Source organism: Jaculus jaculus, chromosome 20, assembly GCF_020740685.1.
Source record: "Jaculus jaculus isolate mJacJac1 chromosome 20, mJacJac1.mat.Y.cur, whole genome shotgun sequence".
NCBI classification, from domain to species: Eukaryota; Metazoa; Chordata; class Mammalia; order Rodentia; family Dipodidae; genus Jaculus; species Jaculus jaculus.
The window spans coordinates 20,399,246-20,415,876 of record NC_059121.1 but is presented as its reverse complement, the minus strand read 5'-3'; positions in this window follow the sequence as shown (position 1 = coordinate 20,415,876).

The window sequence follows — 16,631 nt, the reverse complement described above, 5'->3', positions numbered from 1 at the left end:
AGAGGCGGATCTACCTGGTCGTGCCAACCCAGCCAGGTCCTAATTGTGTAACTCTGAAGGTGGAGTCTGGCATCAGGCGCGCTCCTGAACGTGGTTATGGTCATACCTCAACAGTCGTGCTGGGGGGTCTCCAATGTTAGTGAAAGAGAAACCTCCAAAAATGAGCATGTTTGATCTGCTTGGACTTGAGATATGAGTATAGTTTTAAAAAACTTTTAAAAATGTTTTACTTATTTATGTGTGTGTGAGACTGAGAAAGAATGGGTGCACCGGGACCTCTAGACAGTATAACTGAACTGGGGATTTGAACCTGGGTCATTAGGCTTTGCAGGCATGATCCTTAACTGCTAAGCCATCCCTCCAGCCCTTATTGAAAGCTTTCATATACAAACATAATGTAATTTGATCATAATCCCCTCCAATCACATCCTTTTTCCTCATTCCCTGCTCCTTTCACTGACCCCTCCATCTTTCCAATGAGTCCTTCTATTTCTGTGGATAGTTTTGGACCTCCTCTATCATCCATGATGAAATGTCAGTGAGCTTAATATTAATATGGTGTGTAGTAGACAGTTGACTTCAAACAATACGGAGGGATGAAGTTAGGTACAAATACGACATCGCTGTCGATGAGACTTGAACACCTGCCTGCGTTGGTGTCTGCAGAGGGCCCCCAGTTCTTGTCTCCATGGCTACGGATCACCATCTCTTTGTCCATTCCTTCCCATGCCATTTGGGAATAAGTTGAAAGACTTGGTTCCACAGAGAACCAAAAGAAGCTTGTTAGTGCCTGTAACTCAAAATCTGGGCCAGTGATGGTCACATCAATGCCGTGGAGGATCGTGCTAGAGTCTTGTGACATGAACAAGATGTCAAGCAATTAATCTTGGTGTTGGAATTTAAGAACTGATGTTTTAGGGCATTGTTTTGAGCCACTATACAATTTTATTGGACTCTGCACCTTAGACATCCTCTATCCCCGATGACAGTTTGTGTTTATTTATTTATTTATGAGAGAGAGGAAGAGAGAGAGAGAGGGAGGGAGAATGGGAGAACCAAGGCCTCCAGCCACTGCAAACGAACTCTAGACACGTGTGCCACCTTGTCCATCTGGCTAACGTGGGTTTTGGGGAATTGAGCCTCGAACCGGGGTCCTTAGGCTTCACACTCCAGCACTTAACCGCTAAGCCATCTCTCCAGCCCCCAATGACAGTTTGTGAATAGTGCCATTCTCTTACACAGCCTTATATTTCTAAGGCCCAGAACAATGTCTGTCACACAGTCTTTTCAGTTCTTTTAAATGTGGCAGCTTAATTCATGTTAATTGACTAATTCAGTGCAGTATCATACGATAGCCCTACCAGCACCAGAGAGATTTATATGAATAATTTTTATGAATCTGTCTTTGTGTGAAATCAATATTTTAGACTGTATCCTATAAAACTGGAAATTTCACTTATAGTGACAATTCTTTGTTCCATTTGAGAACAGTTTGCTTTCTTTTTAAGCCTAAGGCAAGTTTGCATTTCCCCCTCATTCCCATTTTTGGGGTCATTCAGCTTACCTTTTCCTATTTATTTTGGTTATTTAGTTTTCAATGTTTTCTCTTGCCAAGTAAGTGATGCCAGTGGAGGGTTGCCTGTGCCTCACTTTTCCTCTTCAACCTTTATCAAGGTCTAAGATGGGTAAATCAGAGAGAGCAAAGACATTTTTCCTTCCATTATCATCTCTGGGAGATTCCCCCAGCACCAGTGATTTTGCACGTTGCTCCCTCTGAGCAGAAGGCTCGAGCAAACCCGAGCGTGACAGCAGTGGCTTATCTTGAGAACACGTACTTTACATTGCATGAGCCTTATGCCATTGCATGGTTTTGCAAGGGAAAGTGACAGTCTTACCTAAGAACTTTAAAAGGATATATTTATTTATTTTCAAGGAGAGAGAATATGGGTATGTCAGGGCGTCTTGCTACTGCATACTTTGTGCATATCTGGCTGACATGGGTACTGGGGAATCAAACTGGGGTCATCAAGGTTTACAATCGAGCACCTTTAACCACTGAGCCATCTCTCCATCCCCTAAGAATGTTTTCTGCTTTGCCTTCCTACTCATTTCCCTTTGGTTGGCAACAGAGTCAAACCGCAGAGTTGTTCAAGAGCTAAGTGTTTTGTGGAGTGATGAGGAGGAAACATTACTGCTATGCATTAAAAAAAGAAGTTGTTTTACCTGTTATCAAAATTGAAAAGGGACAAAATTGCCATCTAATTTGCGCCTGTCAGCAGACATTGGGAAAATGATGCTGCTTAACAACTTGAAGAAGAATTTTCTAAAACATCTGTCAACATTTAAGTGAGACAAAAGTTTAGCGCCAGTGTAAAAACAGTGCTCATGTTTTGCCTCTGGTTTCATCTGACTAATAGGTAAGGAAAATGACAGCTTCCCTGGCCTATTAGAGAAATTATCAGATAAAATGTCAGAAGACTATCTAACTATCATCTATCTATCTGTCTGTCTGTCTGTCTGTCTATCTAATTTTTGCAGAATCCTATCTTATCCAAGACCTCTGCAAGTGGTTAAGTCTGAGATGAATACTTTTGTAGTTGCTAAAATTAAGATAATGAAGCAAGAATTTGAGAGTTCGATGAAATGGATTCTAGTCCATAAGTCAAATAGAAGATAATAAAGTGTCACATAGATATTTATTAGGAAGGAAAGATATTCATGATGTATAAAATTATGGTACAGGGCTGAAGGGATGGCTTAGTGGTTAAGGGGTTTGCCTGCAAAGCCAAAGGACCCAGGCTCGATTCCCCAGGACCCACGTTAGCCAGATGCACAAGGGGACGCACGTGTTTGGAGTTCGTTTGCAGTGGCTGGAGGCCCTGGCATGGCCATTCTCTCTCTCTCCCTCTTTCTCTGTTAAATAAATAAATAATATTTTAAATTATGGCACATTGCACTGACAAATAGTCAAGACAAACTCCTCTCAGTGGCTCCTCTAAATGACAAAAGAGGTGTCAGGTGGGGGATGGTGAGACCATTCAGTCAGCAAAGTGCCTCACAAAGAGGAGGACCTGAGTTTGATCCTCAGAATCCACATAAAAAAATCTAGGCCTGTGTGTGTGTGTGTGTGTGTGTGTGTGTGTGTGTGTGTGTGCACTTGCAATCCCAGTGCTGGGGAGGAGGAGACAAGAGGACCTTTAAAAATCTCACTGGCTAGATAGTCTAGCCTAAATTAGTGAGTTTCAGGCCAAGGAGAAACTCTGCCTCAACAAGACGTGGATGGCATTTTTGAGGAGCGACACCTGAGGTTGTCCACTGGTGTTCATAGGTGCAAACACACACATACACACACATTGCATGTGCCCCTGGTACATGCATGAACACACACATAAAAGAAGAGTTCTCAAGCAGAATAAAAAGCCCCCAGATGTCACAGGGCATGCAAGTTACAGATCATTTTTAAAAAGGCTCCTTGATCTTGGAACACTTAAGCTGGTAATGACCGAGAGCATCCAGTGAGATCTGTGTGGCAGCAACCTGGATGGACAGTGAGCTGACACTTCCTTATAGTCTTTTTTTTTAAAAATTTATTTTTGTTTATTTTTATTTATTTATTTGAGAGTGACAGACAGAGAGAAAGAGGCAGATAGAGAGAGAGAATGGGTGCACCAGGGCCTCCAGCCACTGCAAATGAACTCCAGACACAGGCGCCCCCTTGTGCATGTGCCTAACGTGGGTACTGGGGAATCGAGCCTTGAACTGGCATCCTTAGGCTTCACAGGCAAGCGCTTAACCACTAAGCCATCTCTCCAGCCCCTTCCTCATAGTCTTAATTTCTGTTTTTATATAGAAAAATTGTTCAAGCTGGAGGACTTCCCCTTTTATGGTTAGTGTGTTTGTTAACTGATTTGACCAATCTTGGTCATACGCTGTACTTGGCCCCTTGGAGTCAGGGAGGTTATTTCCTCATTAGCCAAAAAGGGAGAAATGCTTCCTCTAACAGTGAGAATATGAAAGTCAATAGTTTTATGATGGTGTTCATAAAAAAAAATTAAAAGCAATACTAATGTCTCCTGTCCTCATAGTATCTCTTTCCCAGGAATCCTTTCCATCATAGATTCTTCGTAGGAATGCTTGTCAAGGTGTGAAAACCAGTCAAGTTTCAGTATCAACTTTAGGCTCAGTAGAACTCTTTGAGATGAAATAGGAGGGGATATGTCAACAAAGACCCCTGAAGGTTAGGGTACAGGGGAACTCCATGCCTGGTTTCCTAAGAAATATCTGATGTCTGCATGGAAAAGTACAGTCCCTTTCATGTTTCTGTTTGCAACCCCCCACATTCCTTCAAATACCAACTAGCTCTTTAATGCCTCAGCTCAGGTAATCGGGGTCACATCCTTATTATTTCAAGTTCCATGCCTCTGTAATTCACTAGACAAAGGAGAGTTCAGTCTTTGCAAGACCTGTATCTGTTTGGGGGAAGAAAGAGGAAGGCGGGGTTCTCTTACTAAGTAAGTAAGTAAAGGGATTTGTGGGGAGACAAAGATAATGTTTCAAGGCCATCTCTGGCACTTAGATCAATTTGGGGATATTTTGGGGCTATTAATCCTTTGATTTATGTCTGGGTGTAACAGAACAAAAGAATGAAAGGACTGACTGGTATTGGATTCTATACAGATTCAAATAGAGACATTGGGACGTGTGATTTATGGGCTTGCTTTATAAGTGTTTTGTGCAGACCATAGACAAAGCAGAGAGATGTTATTTCCCTGGCTTGACAATCCAAAGTTGTGTGGCTGGCTTTTGAGCTATGACTTCTTACATGGACCACTTCCAAAATCAGATAAAGCATCAAAATAATTTCAAGGAGACGAGTGGAGTGAAAAGTAGGCTTAGGAGACATCCTTCCCTGCCTTCACTCACTGCCGGTGCCCTCTTGAAGATATCTTCGGTGCTTCCAACTTTCTCCTGATGCAATCCCAATTATGTAGCTTTAAAACAGCCCAGGGCCATCCTCTTTCTTCTTAAGCTCCATGATGCCAGCAACAAACACCTTTTCTCAAGTGTGCCCAAGGACTCCAATGAATGTGCCATCCTGGGGCACAATTCTGATGTGGTAGGAACTTTAGAAGGAGGAGCCCGTGTGTGGAGGCTGGGTAATTGGAATCCTAACTGTGAAGGGGATATCAAAATCTTGTTTCATCCCTCTCTTTGATTCCCAGCTGCCGTTTGCCCCTACCACGATCCCCAATGCTGACACAGCCCAGCGCCAAAGAACAAAGAAAGTGGATCAAGGGCTGGAGAGATGGCTTAGCGGTTAAGGTGCATGCCTGTGAAGCCTAAGGACCCAGGTTCGATTCTCTAGGTCCCACTTAAGCGAGATGCACATGGTGGCACATGAGACTAGAGTTCATTTGCAGTGGCTAGAGGCCCAGGCGTGCCCATTTTCTCTCTCTGTCTCTAATAAATAGATAAAAATAAATCTTAATAAAGACAAAGATAGTGGATTTAAGCCTTCAGAACTATGAGGAAAAAACATCAACCTTTCTTCCCATTAAGTTGCTTGTCACAGATATTTTCCACAATAGAAATGTGCTCACCAGTAACCACCACTGCCTATCTCTAGGCTAACCCAGTGTTTGCAAATCATTCAGTCATTTATACTTACTGAGGATGGTCTGCAGCAGCAGTAAGCAGTGAGATGCATACCCCCCTCCGCCAGGGAAGCAGCTGCTTTGAAGAAACAGCGCTATTATAACATACGCCTCAGACTATAAGCTTATGAAGGGCAAGGCACTGTTTAAATTTATCTCTCTGACTTCAGCACTTAGCTCTTCCCTGAGAAAACATAGTTAGTGCTTGAACGATGGACTGAATTGGTGAATAAATGAATGAACACCTCCCCCACTATTCGTTTGTCGACTACCTGACATTTTCATATGGAGCCTTTGGTTGGTTAGAATGTTTCCCAAATGCATCTGCTATTTTCCAATCTGTCCTTGGCAGCTAGATTTTTAAATAGTTTTATTTATGTATTTGCAAGCAGAGCACCATATCTCTAGCCTGGCAGCTAGTTTTAAATCAGTGGTATTTATGGGTGAACGAACTTGTGTCCTTACTTAAACAGGCAGATTGGGGGGAAAGAGAGATGGCTGAGCAGCTAAGGCACTTGCCTGCAAAGCCTAAGGACTTGGGTTCAATTCCCCAGTGCCCATATTAAGCCAGATGCAAAGGGTGGCACGTGTGTCTGGAGTTCGATTGCAGTGACTAGAGGCCCTGGAGACAGATTGAAAGTTAGCAGAGTTACAAGACATTGGGAAACATTCTAACCAACCAAAGGTCACATATGAAATGACAGGTAGTTGACAATCTAATGGTAGGGAAGTATTCATTCATTTCTTCACCAGTTCAGCCTATCAATCAAGTTCTAAATATGTTCTTCTATCTGCTTCTCTCTCCCTCTCATAAATAAATGAATACATAAAATATATTTTTAAAATAATTTGGCAGAGAGCACACTGGGGAAAAGAGTTTTCAAAAGCCTTAGGGTGCATAAAAAGAAATATATTTCCTTTCCTTTTCTCTATTACCTTAAAGCTTCTGCCTCGGGCCTATCTAGACCCTTGATAAGAAAGGCTCCATCACACAAAAATTTCAGTTTTCTTAACCCAGTGTCAGGATGAACATTCCTCCCCCTCCCCTTGGCCTCTGAGCTTATATCAAAATGTTTCCTTTCTGGGCTAGAGAGATGGCTGAGTTATTAAGACACTTGCCTGTGAAGCCAAAGGACCCAGGTTCAATTCTCCGGTGCTCACATCATGCCAGCTGCACAAGGTGGCATGTATGTCAGGAATTTATTTGCAGTGGGTAGAGGCCCTGGCAGGCCTGTTCTCTCTGTGTGTCTTTTAACTAAATAAGTGAATATATAACAAATAAAATAATTTCTCCTTTCTTATATTCCAAATGTGACGGGAAGATATCAAGTCCTTCACTGGTTGCTTTGGCTAATAGCCAGCAGAAAGCGGCTGGAGGCAGGGAAGCATTTATTCCGGCTCACTGTTTCAAGGGGATACATTTCATCACGGTAGGGGCGGCATGAAGGCCGGAGTCTGGGGCCGCTGATCCCTTCTGTCCACAGTGAGGAAGCAGAGAGTGATGTTACCGCTTGACTTGGTCCCTCCTTTGTGCACAGTCCAGGTCCATGGCCCCATGAAAAGTGCTACCAAGAGGATGAGTCCTCTCACCTCAATTACCCCAATCTAGAAACCCCCTCCCAGACAGTGACCAGACACATCCGTGATGATTCTAGAGTCTGTCAAGCTGACAGAGAGATTAACTGTCATGCCCTACGGCAGAGACAAAAGTAAACCAGGATTCCTAGACTGGAGCTGGTTTCTGTAATCCAGGCTGAACAGTGCAGTGGGGCCAAGGTGTCTTCTTGATGAGACAGACCTAAGACACAAAGTTCTAGGGACGGGTATTTATCAACTTTAAAATATATATTTTTTGATTTATATTTCTTTGCCAAAAAGAGAGATACAGAAGTAGACAGAGAGAGAAAGAGGGAGAGAGAGAGGGAGAGAGAGAGAGAGAGAGAGAGATAGAGAGAGAATGGGTGCACCAGGGACTCCAGCCACTGCAAACAAACTCCAGATGTGTGCACCCCCTTGTGCATCTGGCTTACGTGGGTCCTGGGGAGTCAAACCTGGGTCCTTTGGCTTTGCAGGCAAATGCCTTAACTGCTAAGCCATCTCTCCAGCCCACATTTATCAACTTTAATTACATGAAAATTTCTTGTGGACAGCACTAAACAGTTTCCCATGGAGGCAAAAATGTTTATTTAGCCACACGTACTTTTTTTTTGTTTGTATCTCATTTGTTTGGTATCTAGGATGTCCTATATAGCAAGTATAATGCACACTAGATTTGTTAAAATTTTCAAGGTCAAAAAAGAAAAAAGCGCATTAAATATATACATTGATTCTAACTTTTCAACTATTGCTGATATATATAATTTTTGAGATAGGGTTTCCCTCTAACCCAGGCTGACCTGGAATTCACTATGTAGTCTCAGGGTGGCCTCGAACTCACGGCGACCCTCCGACCTCTGCCTCCCGAGTGCTGGGATTAAAGGCGTGCGCCACCATGCCCAGCTAACTTATGTTTATTTATTTATTCATTTATTTATTTATTTTTAGAGAGAGAGAGACCAAAGGAGAGAAAGAATTGGTGTGCCAGGGCCTCAACCACTATAGTTGAAATTCAGATGCTTGTGCCACCTAGTGGGCGTGTGGGACCTTGCACTTGCCTCACTTTTGTGTCTGGCTTATGTGGAATCGGGAGAGTTGAACATGGGTCCTTAGGCTTCATAGGCAAACACCTTAACTGCTAAGCCATCTCTCCAGCCACCCCCCCCCCCATTTAATCTTTACATGGGTGCTGGGTATCCAAACCCAGGCCCAGGCTTACATGGTAAACACTGTACTCACTAAACTGTCTCCCCAGCCTTCTAAGGTCACCTTTATCCTTCTAAAAAATAGTTGGGCTGGGCGTGGTGGCGCACGCCTTTAATCCCAGCACTCGGGAGGCAGAGGTCGGAGGATCGCCGTGAGTTCGAGGCCACCCTGAGAGTACATAGTGAATTCCAGGTCAGCCTGAACTAGAGGGAGACCCTACCTTGGAAAACCAAAATAAATAAACAATAAGATAAAAATAAGTTTAAAAAGATTGGATGGGCATGTTGGCCTGTAATTACAGTGCTTTGGAGGCAGGGACGGGGGACCTTCTGGCCAAGTTGGATAGGCCAATCAGTAAGCCCTATGTCCAAGTGAGAGACTCTGCCTCAATTCATAAAGTGGAGAGCAATGGAACAAGCCACCCACCATCAACCCATGAACTCCCCAGCACCTGCACAAAGACCCTCACGCACCTGGGCCCACTCACGTGTAAGACTGCATACATGCACACATAGGCAAAAATACCAACAACAGGAATGCTCTTAGTAATAAATACCAGAGGTGGGGACCCTATCTGGAAGTTTGCTGCTGGTTATTGGTATTGTGTTCCACTGGGATAGAGAGGTGGGCAGGACGTAGCAGGCTGGAAGGAAAGAAGCTGGAGCATTCTTCTGAGAGGGGCCTGGCCATTCTGCAACGTGGTGAGGTCTTGCTGCATGCTGGTGGCAACGTTCTGGTGATGCCGTGGGGAAGGAGAGGAAAGGCTTGCTCCACCCATTTGCTTCCCATTATCTATTGATATTTATATCTATGTATCTATCTAGGTATGTATGTATGTATGTATGTATGTATGTATGTATGTATCTATCTATCTATCTATCTATCTATCTATCTATCTCTATCTATTCATCTATCATCTTCTATCTATATATGTATCTATCTATCATCTACCTGTTTATCTGTCTATCTCTCTATCATCTATCTATCAATCTATCTATCTTTTAATCTACCTATCTATCTATCATCTATCTTTTTATCTATCATCTATCTATATATCTATCATCTATCCACCTATCTATCAATCAATCGATAATCTATCTATTTATCTATCTATCTATCATCTATATAGAAAGGACTTTTTACTCAAGATTTATGATGATAGAGTCTTGGCAGAATATCACCAATAAGGCCACTGATTCGCACTGAGGCGCAGACTTTCTTACGTTTGTCACCAGCAAGTGTCTATGGGTGCAGCGCACTGGGTCCATTCCAAGGCTGGGTGTTGGTAGTTGGAATGGAGCCTCCCCCATAGGCTCGTGTGTTTTGAATACATGGTCCCTAGCTGGTGGTAATTTGGGAGGTAGAGGTGTATCTCACTGGAATTGTACCTTAAGATTTATTCATCCAGCTCCACTGGGTGAATGATAGCTAGCTCACTTCCTCTTGCTGCTCCTTCCCAGCTTCTGTGACAAGATGTGACACCCCAGCTGTCCACTATGCTTTGCCTTGTCATGATAAAATTTCTCTCTCTCTCTCTCTCTTTTTGTTTGTTTGTTTGTTTTTGAGGTAGGGTCTTACTCTGGCTCAGGCTGACCTGGAATTCACTATGTAGTCTCAGGGTGGCCTTGAACTCATGGAAATCCTCCTACCTCTGCCTCCTGAGTGTAAGGATTAAAGGCGTGCACCACCACGCCTGGCTTCTCCTTGAGCTTGTAAGCTGAAATAAACCCTTTCCTACCATGAGCTGCTTTGGGTGGGATGTTTTGTCTCAGCAATGAGATGACTGGTACACTGGGCAATCTTGTTTTTGTTTTTGTTTTTCCTTGTAAGTTGACATTCATTTCAGACAGAAGATGTTTCAAAGGTGAATTTCTCTGGCTAATTTTTTTTTTTTTTTGAGGCAAGTCTAACAAACTGACAATTTTTATGAGAGAGAGTGTGCGTGCATGCACATGACAGAGAGAGAAAAAACAGAGAGAGAGAGAGAGAGAGAGAGTATTGACACACCAGGGCCTCCAACCACTGTAATTGAACTCCAGATGCATGAGCTATCTTGTGTACATGTGTGACCTTGCACATGCATCACCTTGTGCGTCTGGCTTACATGAGATCTGGAGAGTCAAACATGGGTCCTTAGATTGTACAGGCAGGTGCCTTAACTGCTAAGTCATCTTGTCAGCCCTGTCTAAATTATTTATTTATTTATTTATTTATTTGAGAGCGACAGACACAGAGAGAAAGACAGATAGAGGGAGAGAGAGAAAATGGGCACTCCAGGGCTTCCAGCCTCTGCAGATGAACTCCAGACACATGCGCCCCCTTGTGCATCTGGCTAACGTGGGACCTGGGGAACCGAGCCTCGAACCAGGGTCCTTAGGCTTCACAGGCAAGCGCTTAGCCACTAAGCCATTTCTCTAGCCCCCTTTCTAAATTTTTTTTGTGAGAGACAGAGAGAGAATCGGAATGCCAGGGCCTCCAGCCACTATAACCAAACTCCGGACACATGCGCCCCCTTGTGTGTACGTGCAACATTGCACCTGTGTCACCTTTGTGTGTCTGGCTTGTATGGGATCTGGAAAGTCAAACGTGGGTCCTTAGGCTTTGCAGGCAAGCACCTTAACTGCTAAGCCATCTCTCCAGCCCTGCCTAACTTTTTTGAGCTCAGCAAGCTGAGCTGTCATTTACGTAAAGAACAAGTGATTGCACCTTGTGTGCCCTGCAGCAGTCAGGCTCTCTCGGTTACCTCTCACCTTGCCTGCCTCTAAAGGCTGAGCTTCCGAAGTTTGCTTCTCTTCTAAGCTGCTTTCTGTGCCACCTCCAGTTCTTAAGAGGGGGCGATGCTCCCCCCATCATCCTGCTTGCTGGGCTCACACCCCCTCCTGTTACTGCCGTCTGCTGCTGGTGGTCTTTGCCTCATCTTGCCAGGCTGGCCTTGACTTATATCACTCTGAGAGCTTGCCACAGCTTTTTTCCCATGGTTGCGATAAAATTTGTACTTCTAGGTCTTATTACAACCTTGCTATTTCATATGGGGTCCAGAGATCCACAGCGTGGGCACCACCTGGGCTATCGCACCCGTCCCAACTCAATGAACAGAATCCGTATCTTTTTAAAAAATATTTTTTCATTCTTATTTATTTATTTGAGAGTGACAGAGAGAGAGAATGGGTGTGCCAGGGCCTCTAGCCACTGCCAACGAACTCCAGACGCGTGCGCCCCCTTGTGCATCTGGCTAACGTGGGACCTGGGGAACCGAGCCTCGAACCGGGGTCCTTAGGCTTCACAGGCAAGCGCTTAACCGCTAAGCCATCTCTCCAGCCCAGAATCTGTATCTTAAAAGAAAGCCTCGCGTGGTTGACAGGCACATCCGGTGTGAGGAGCTGCTCTGAATTCCAGCACTGTACTCTGAATTGCTTGATAGCGTCTTACCAGGCACGCCTTGAGAATGAAGGATGCCTGTTAGGTCCTCTGCACTGCATTTGATCATGTGACTTGCATTTTGTCCCCTTACCTTTCTTGGATCTGATATTGGACCCTAAAGGAAGTACATTAGCCACTTGTGATTAGCCCCTCATGTCTTAACTGATGTGTAGCTTTCAATGAGAGCCTTGGTCCACAGAATGGGCCCAACTCAGGTCCACAGAGAACAAAGACCTTTGGAGAAATAACTGACTAACACTCTCCTGAAGGTCCCCTGCTGTCTACACTACCCACCCTTTGAAAACAGCTTTTTCTTCTAATTGACTTTGCAGATCTCCCAGAAGTTTTCTCCTACGTGTGGGCTGCTTAAAGATTACATGGCGTGGGTTGGAAAAAAAAAAAAAAAAAAAAACCTTAGGAGTTATTCCATCCCAGTATCACTGGATTTAGTTGTTTGTTTATAATTTGCTTTGTCTGACTCATGCTTGATCTAAAAACCTTACATAACCATTTGCTCTACCGTAACTGTTACTGCTATTATATTTTTAATGAAATTTTCTGAAGGATGGTAAATTTCATGTTATTATATGCAAAGTGTCTTATGGAGACAGATTCAGAGAACACTGCGTGCGGAGATCTGATGGATTACTTGATGCTGCTGTTTGCTTTTGAGTCCTGCAGCAAACCCAGCTTTCCACCATCGCTGTCAGCTTCCAATTTGGATAGATGTACTGAGCATTCCCAGGATGGGATTGGGTTACATTTAGTCTGTGGATATACGTTACATTTCAGTCTGCAAACAGAGAGAACTATACAGACCTCAGTTCTTCCTTTTAGAGGTTTCAGTTTAAAAAAAAAAATGCCCAAGTTACCTCTAATCTTGCATATCTAATGCCTTCTAGGGGTTGATTATACTGTGATGTTCTTACTTTGGCTTAAGTCAGCGAAGAAATGGAAAACTCTCTTTGCCTACATCTGTTCTCTTTCCCCATCAGAGGCTCTTGTCTGCCTCATGTCTTAGGTCATAGCAGTGGGAATATTTGCATCTGTCCAAGATTTGCATATTGTCGCCTATATGGTATATTACATGGTTTTAAGAGATCACTTTGGGGGGGGGCGGTAATAAGGGCATGAAACCCCTCTTCTCCTGTACAGGCTTGATCTTCTTGTCCAAGTGGCCTTACAGAGGGGCCTGGCCTCTCCTCTTTTCGGCATGTCAGGACAACAGGAGGACATGCCATCCTGGAAGCAGAGCCTGGGCCCTTGCCAGGCAGTGGACTCTCTGACGCCATCTTGGGTTTCCCAGCATTCAGCACTTTGAGAAATTACCATTCATGACTTATCCAGTATCCAGTCTGTGATACTTGTTACTGAATCAGAGATGCATTAAGATTTAGGATGGCTTTCTTCTATCTAGACGCTGGTTTGATGAGACATTTTAGCTCAAGTTTATGCTTCCTCCTCATTCTAAGATATGCCATCCTCAGAAATTATTTGTTTTGTGTGGCTGCATGCATGGATGGATGGCTTGTGATCATCATCATCATCATCATCATTATTATTATTTGGTGTTGACTTCCCATCTTATTTCCAATATTAGATATTGAGTGTCCATTTGAGGTCTCTACTAGGATGATTCAAAGCCAGTGTAAAGTCAATGTATTACAAACTTCGCTTACCAGTGCCCTCTTCATGTAGTGGAGGAAAATACCTCTCTCTCTGTTTTCTTTTGGCTTCTCTAATGGTGGGGTGATGCTTATCACTTCCTATGTCTTTCATTTGCATCTTCAAAGGCTCCACAGTGGGTCAGGAAGGCTGATAGATTAAATGTTTACCACCCCCAGGAACAGAATATTAATCAACAGGGAGTTGGAATTGGTGGAAGAGAATTAGACCTGTGTTAGACAATTAGATATTCCCCTAGAAGCCCCAAGCAGGCTCAGACTCGCCCATGCCAACAAGCAACTTATTAATGTACCCGTCCCCCCCTCACTTTTTCTCTTTCTCCCTGTGCTTCTTGGCTCCCTTCCAAATTAAATGATTTTAACCCAGCTTATTTTCCCAAGGCGTGTCTTTGTGGAAAACCATCCTTGGGGACATATGGTCCATTCTCATGACCTTCTACCTGTGTTCCTTCCCATAATCTATAGTGATGTTGCTCCATGTGGGTGAGGTTTTCAGTATTTTCCTCATCACGTGCTGTGGGCAAAGGGGGTCATGAAAAGAAAACAACAGTTAAATGAGGATCTGTATATTTAACTGAAGAGTACACGTGCAAGTTTCCTCTTTGGCAATTGTCATAATGAGGAAAAAGAATTTGCAAATGCTAAGGAACCAAAGTGTACGCTCCTGGGCCTCAGAATCAGAGCTCTCTTCACCAGAATACGCCTAACAGAAATCTCAGAGCCGATGGAGGTGTTTGTCCATGTCGGCCACCTTGCCAGCCACTGATGGGCATTTAGAAAGAGAAGAGTATGGGTGAAAAACCAAATTTCAATATTTATTGAATTTTAACTAAAATCGCCACCTGTGTCTGGTATGAGCCACATCAGACAGTGCGGTTCTAACATTCCCTACCTTAGGGTGTGACCATTGCATGTTATATAAATCAACTGAAGAATCCACTGAAAACCAAGAATCCAACCAAACCTCTGTACCCCATGACCAACATACTTTTTTGTTTGTTTGTTTTTCGAGGTAGGGTCTCACTCTAGCCCAGGCTGACCTGGAATTCACTCTGTATTCTCAGGTTGCCTCAAACTCACAGCAATCCCCTACCTCTGCCTCCCCAGTGCTGGGATTAAAAGGCGTGCGCCACCACTCCCGGCCAATATACCTTTTTTTTTTAATTAAAACAAAATATTTATTTATTTGACAGAGAAAGAGGGGATGGGGAGAGAGAGAGAATGGGCATGCCAGGGCTACCAGCCACTGCAAACAAGCCCCTGACGCATGCGTCCCCTTGTGCTTCTGGCTAACATGGGTCCTGGGGAATCGAACCTGGGTCCTTTGCCGGCCAATATACTTTTAATCACAAGTTATTTCCATAGTTAGTTAGAGAGTTAGACCTATCTTCCCCATTGGAAACCAAGCAGCTATCTATCTTTTATTATTATTATTATTATTATTTTTTATTTATTTTATTTGAGAGCGACAGACAGAGAGAAAGACAGAGAGAGGGAGAGAGAGAGAATGGGCGCGCCAGGGCTTCCAGCCTCTGCAAACGAACTCCAGACGCGTGCGCCCCCTTGTGCATCTGGCTAACGTGGGACCTGGGGAACCGAGCCTCGAACCGGGGTCCTTAGGCTTCACAGGCAAGCGCTTAACCGCTAAGCCATCTCTCCAGCCCGCAAGCAACTATCTATCTTGTTTCGCTTTGGCTACTGGAAGATCCTTTTTAGTTTTCCTTCCTTCATCCTCTCTTCGCTTGAGGGGGGAAGAGCATACACTTGGGGCAATCCTAAGCCTTCTGTTTGTGGTAATTGCCTTCTCTTTTTCTGGAACCAAACAGCCGGCCAGAAGCGGCTTCTGGGAAGGAAGGGTTTATTTCTGGCGTAAGCGTTTCGAGGGAAGGTCTCTCTGTGGCCGGGAAGCCGGGGCTGGCGCACACAGCTGGGCGCTCCATCTCCACGGCAGCAGGGACGAAGTGGGGCGCGCGGGCTCTCGCTGGCCCTGGCAAGCGGGGCTGGAATGCAAAATCCTTAGGCCTGTCCTTGATGACAGCAAGACCCCACACCTCTCAAAGGCTCCACTAGCTAGGGGGGGGGGGGGTTCAACATGAGGCTTAATCACATATACCTGAGACTCCCTCCCAGGTTCTTGGCCTGTCCAGCCTGCAGGCGGTCATTGTTGAACTGTCCAGCGGGTGTCCTGCGAGTTCACCTAGTAAGTCCCCTTCATTCCGTATATTGGTTGCGTTCCTCTAAAGAACCTAGACTGCTCTAAGTTTCTAGGGGTCTGGACGAGCCCCAAGGGTGTTTGGGCCACACTCTTCACCTATACTTCCAGTATACTCCTCAGTTATTCTTTTCTTTTTTTTAATTTTTTTTAAAATTATTTATTTATTTATTTATTTGAGAGCGACAGACACAGAGAGAAAGACAGATAGAGGGAGAGAGAGAGAATGGGCGCGCCGGGCTTCCAGCCTCTGCAAACGAACTCCAGACGCGTGCGCCCCCTTGTGCATCTGGCTAACGTGGGACCTGGGGAAGCGAGCCTCGAACTGGGATCCTTAGGCTTCACAGGCAAGCGCTTAACCGCTAAGCCATCTCTCCAGCCCTCCTCAGTTATTCTTGAGAGCTAAACTCACAAAAGAGGGAGGTGTGGATGAGGGACTGAGTCAGTCCAAGGCCACCTGAGAAACTTTCCTGCTCAGAGAAGCAGAATTCAGCGGCCAGGGATCCGCGTCTATGAACCATTGCCTTGCCTTCTAATGCGCTCTCACTGTCAAACTTCAGGTTTTTTTTTTCCATACCCTAGAACTAAAGTTTCTTCATGCCATGGTGGAGTGGAATTTTATAAAATACTTTATGCCTGATTTCCAGAACCACATTATGTCAAGAACACCTAGGTAATTCTGTGGTTCCATGGACCATAGCTCATGGCAAACAGCCTACACTTTGAAAGGATAAAGTATTTGGAATTAATTTCACAGGATGAATCACATGCTCTTAATAACTGCACAAGATTACTCAGAGATTCAAGGGAGTGTGACTTGAAAAAAATTAAAATGAAATAAAAATCAAATGAATCCAG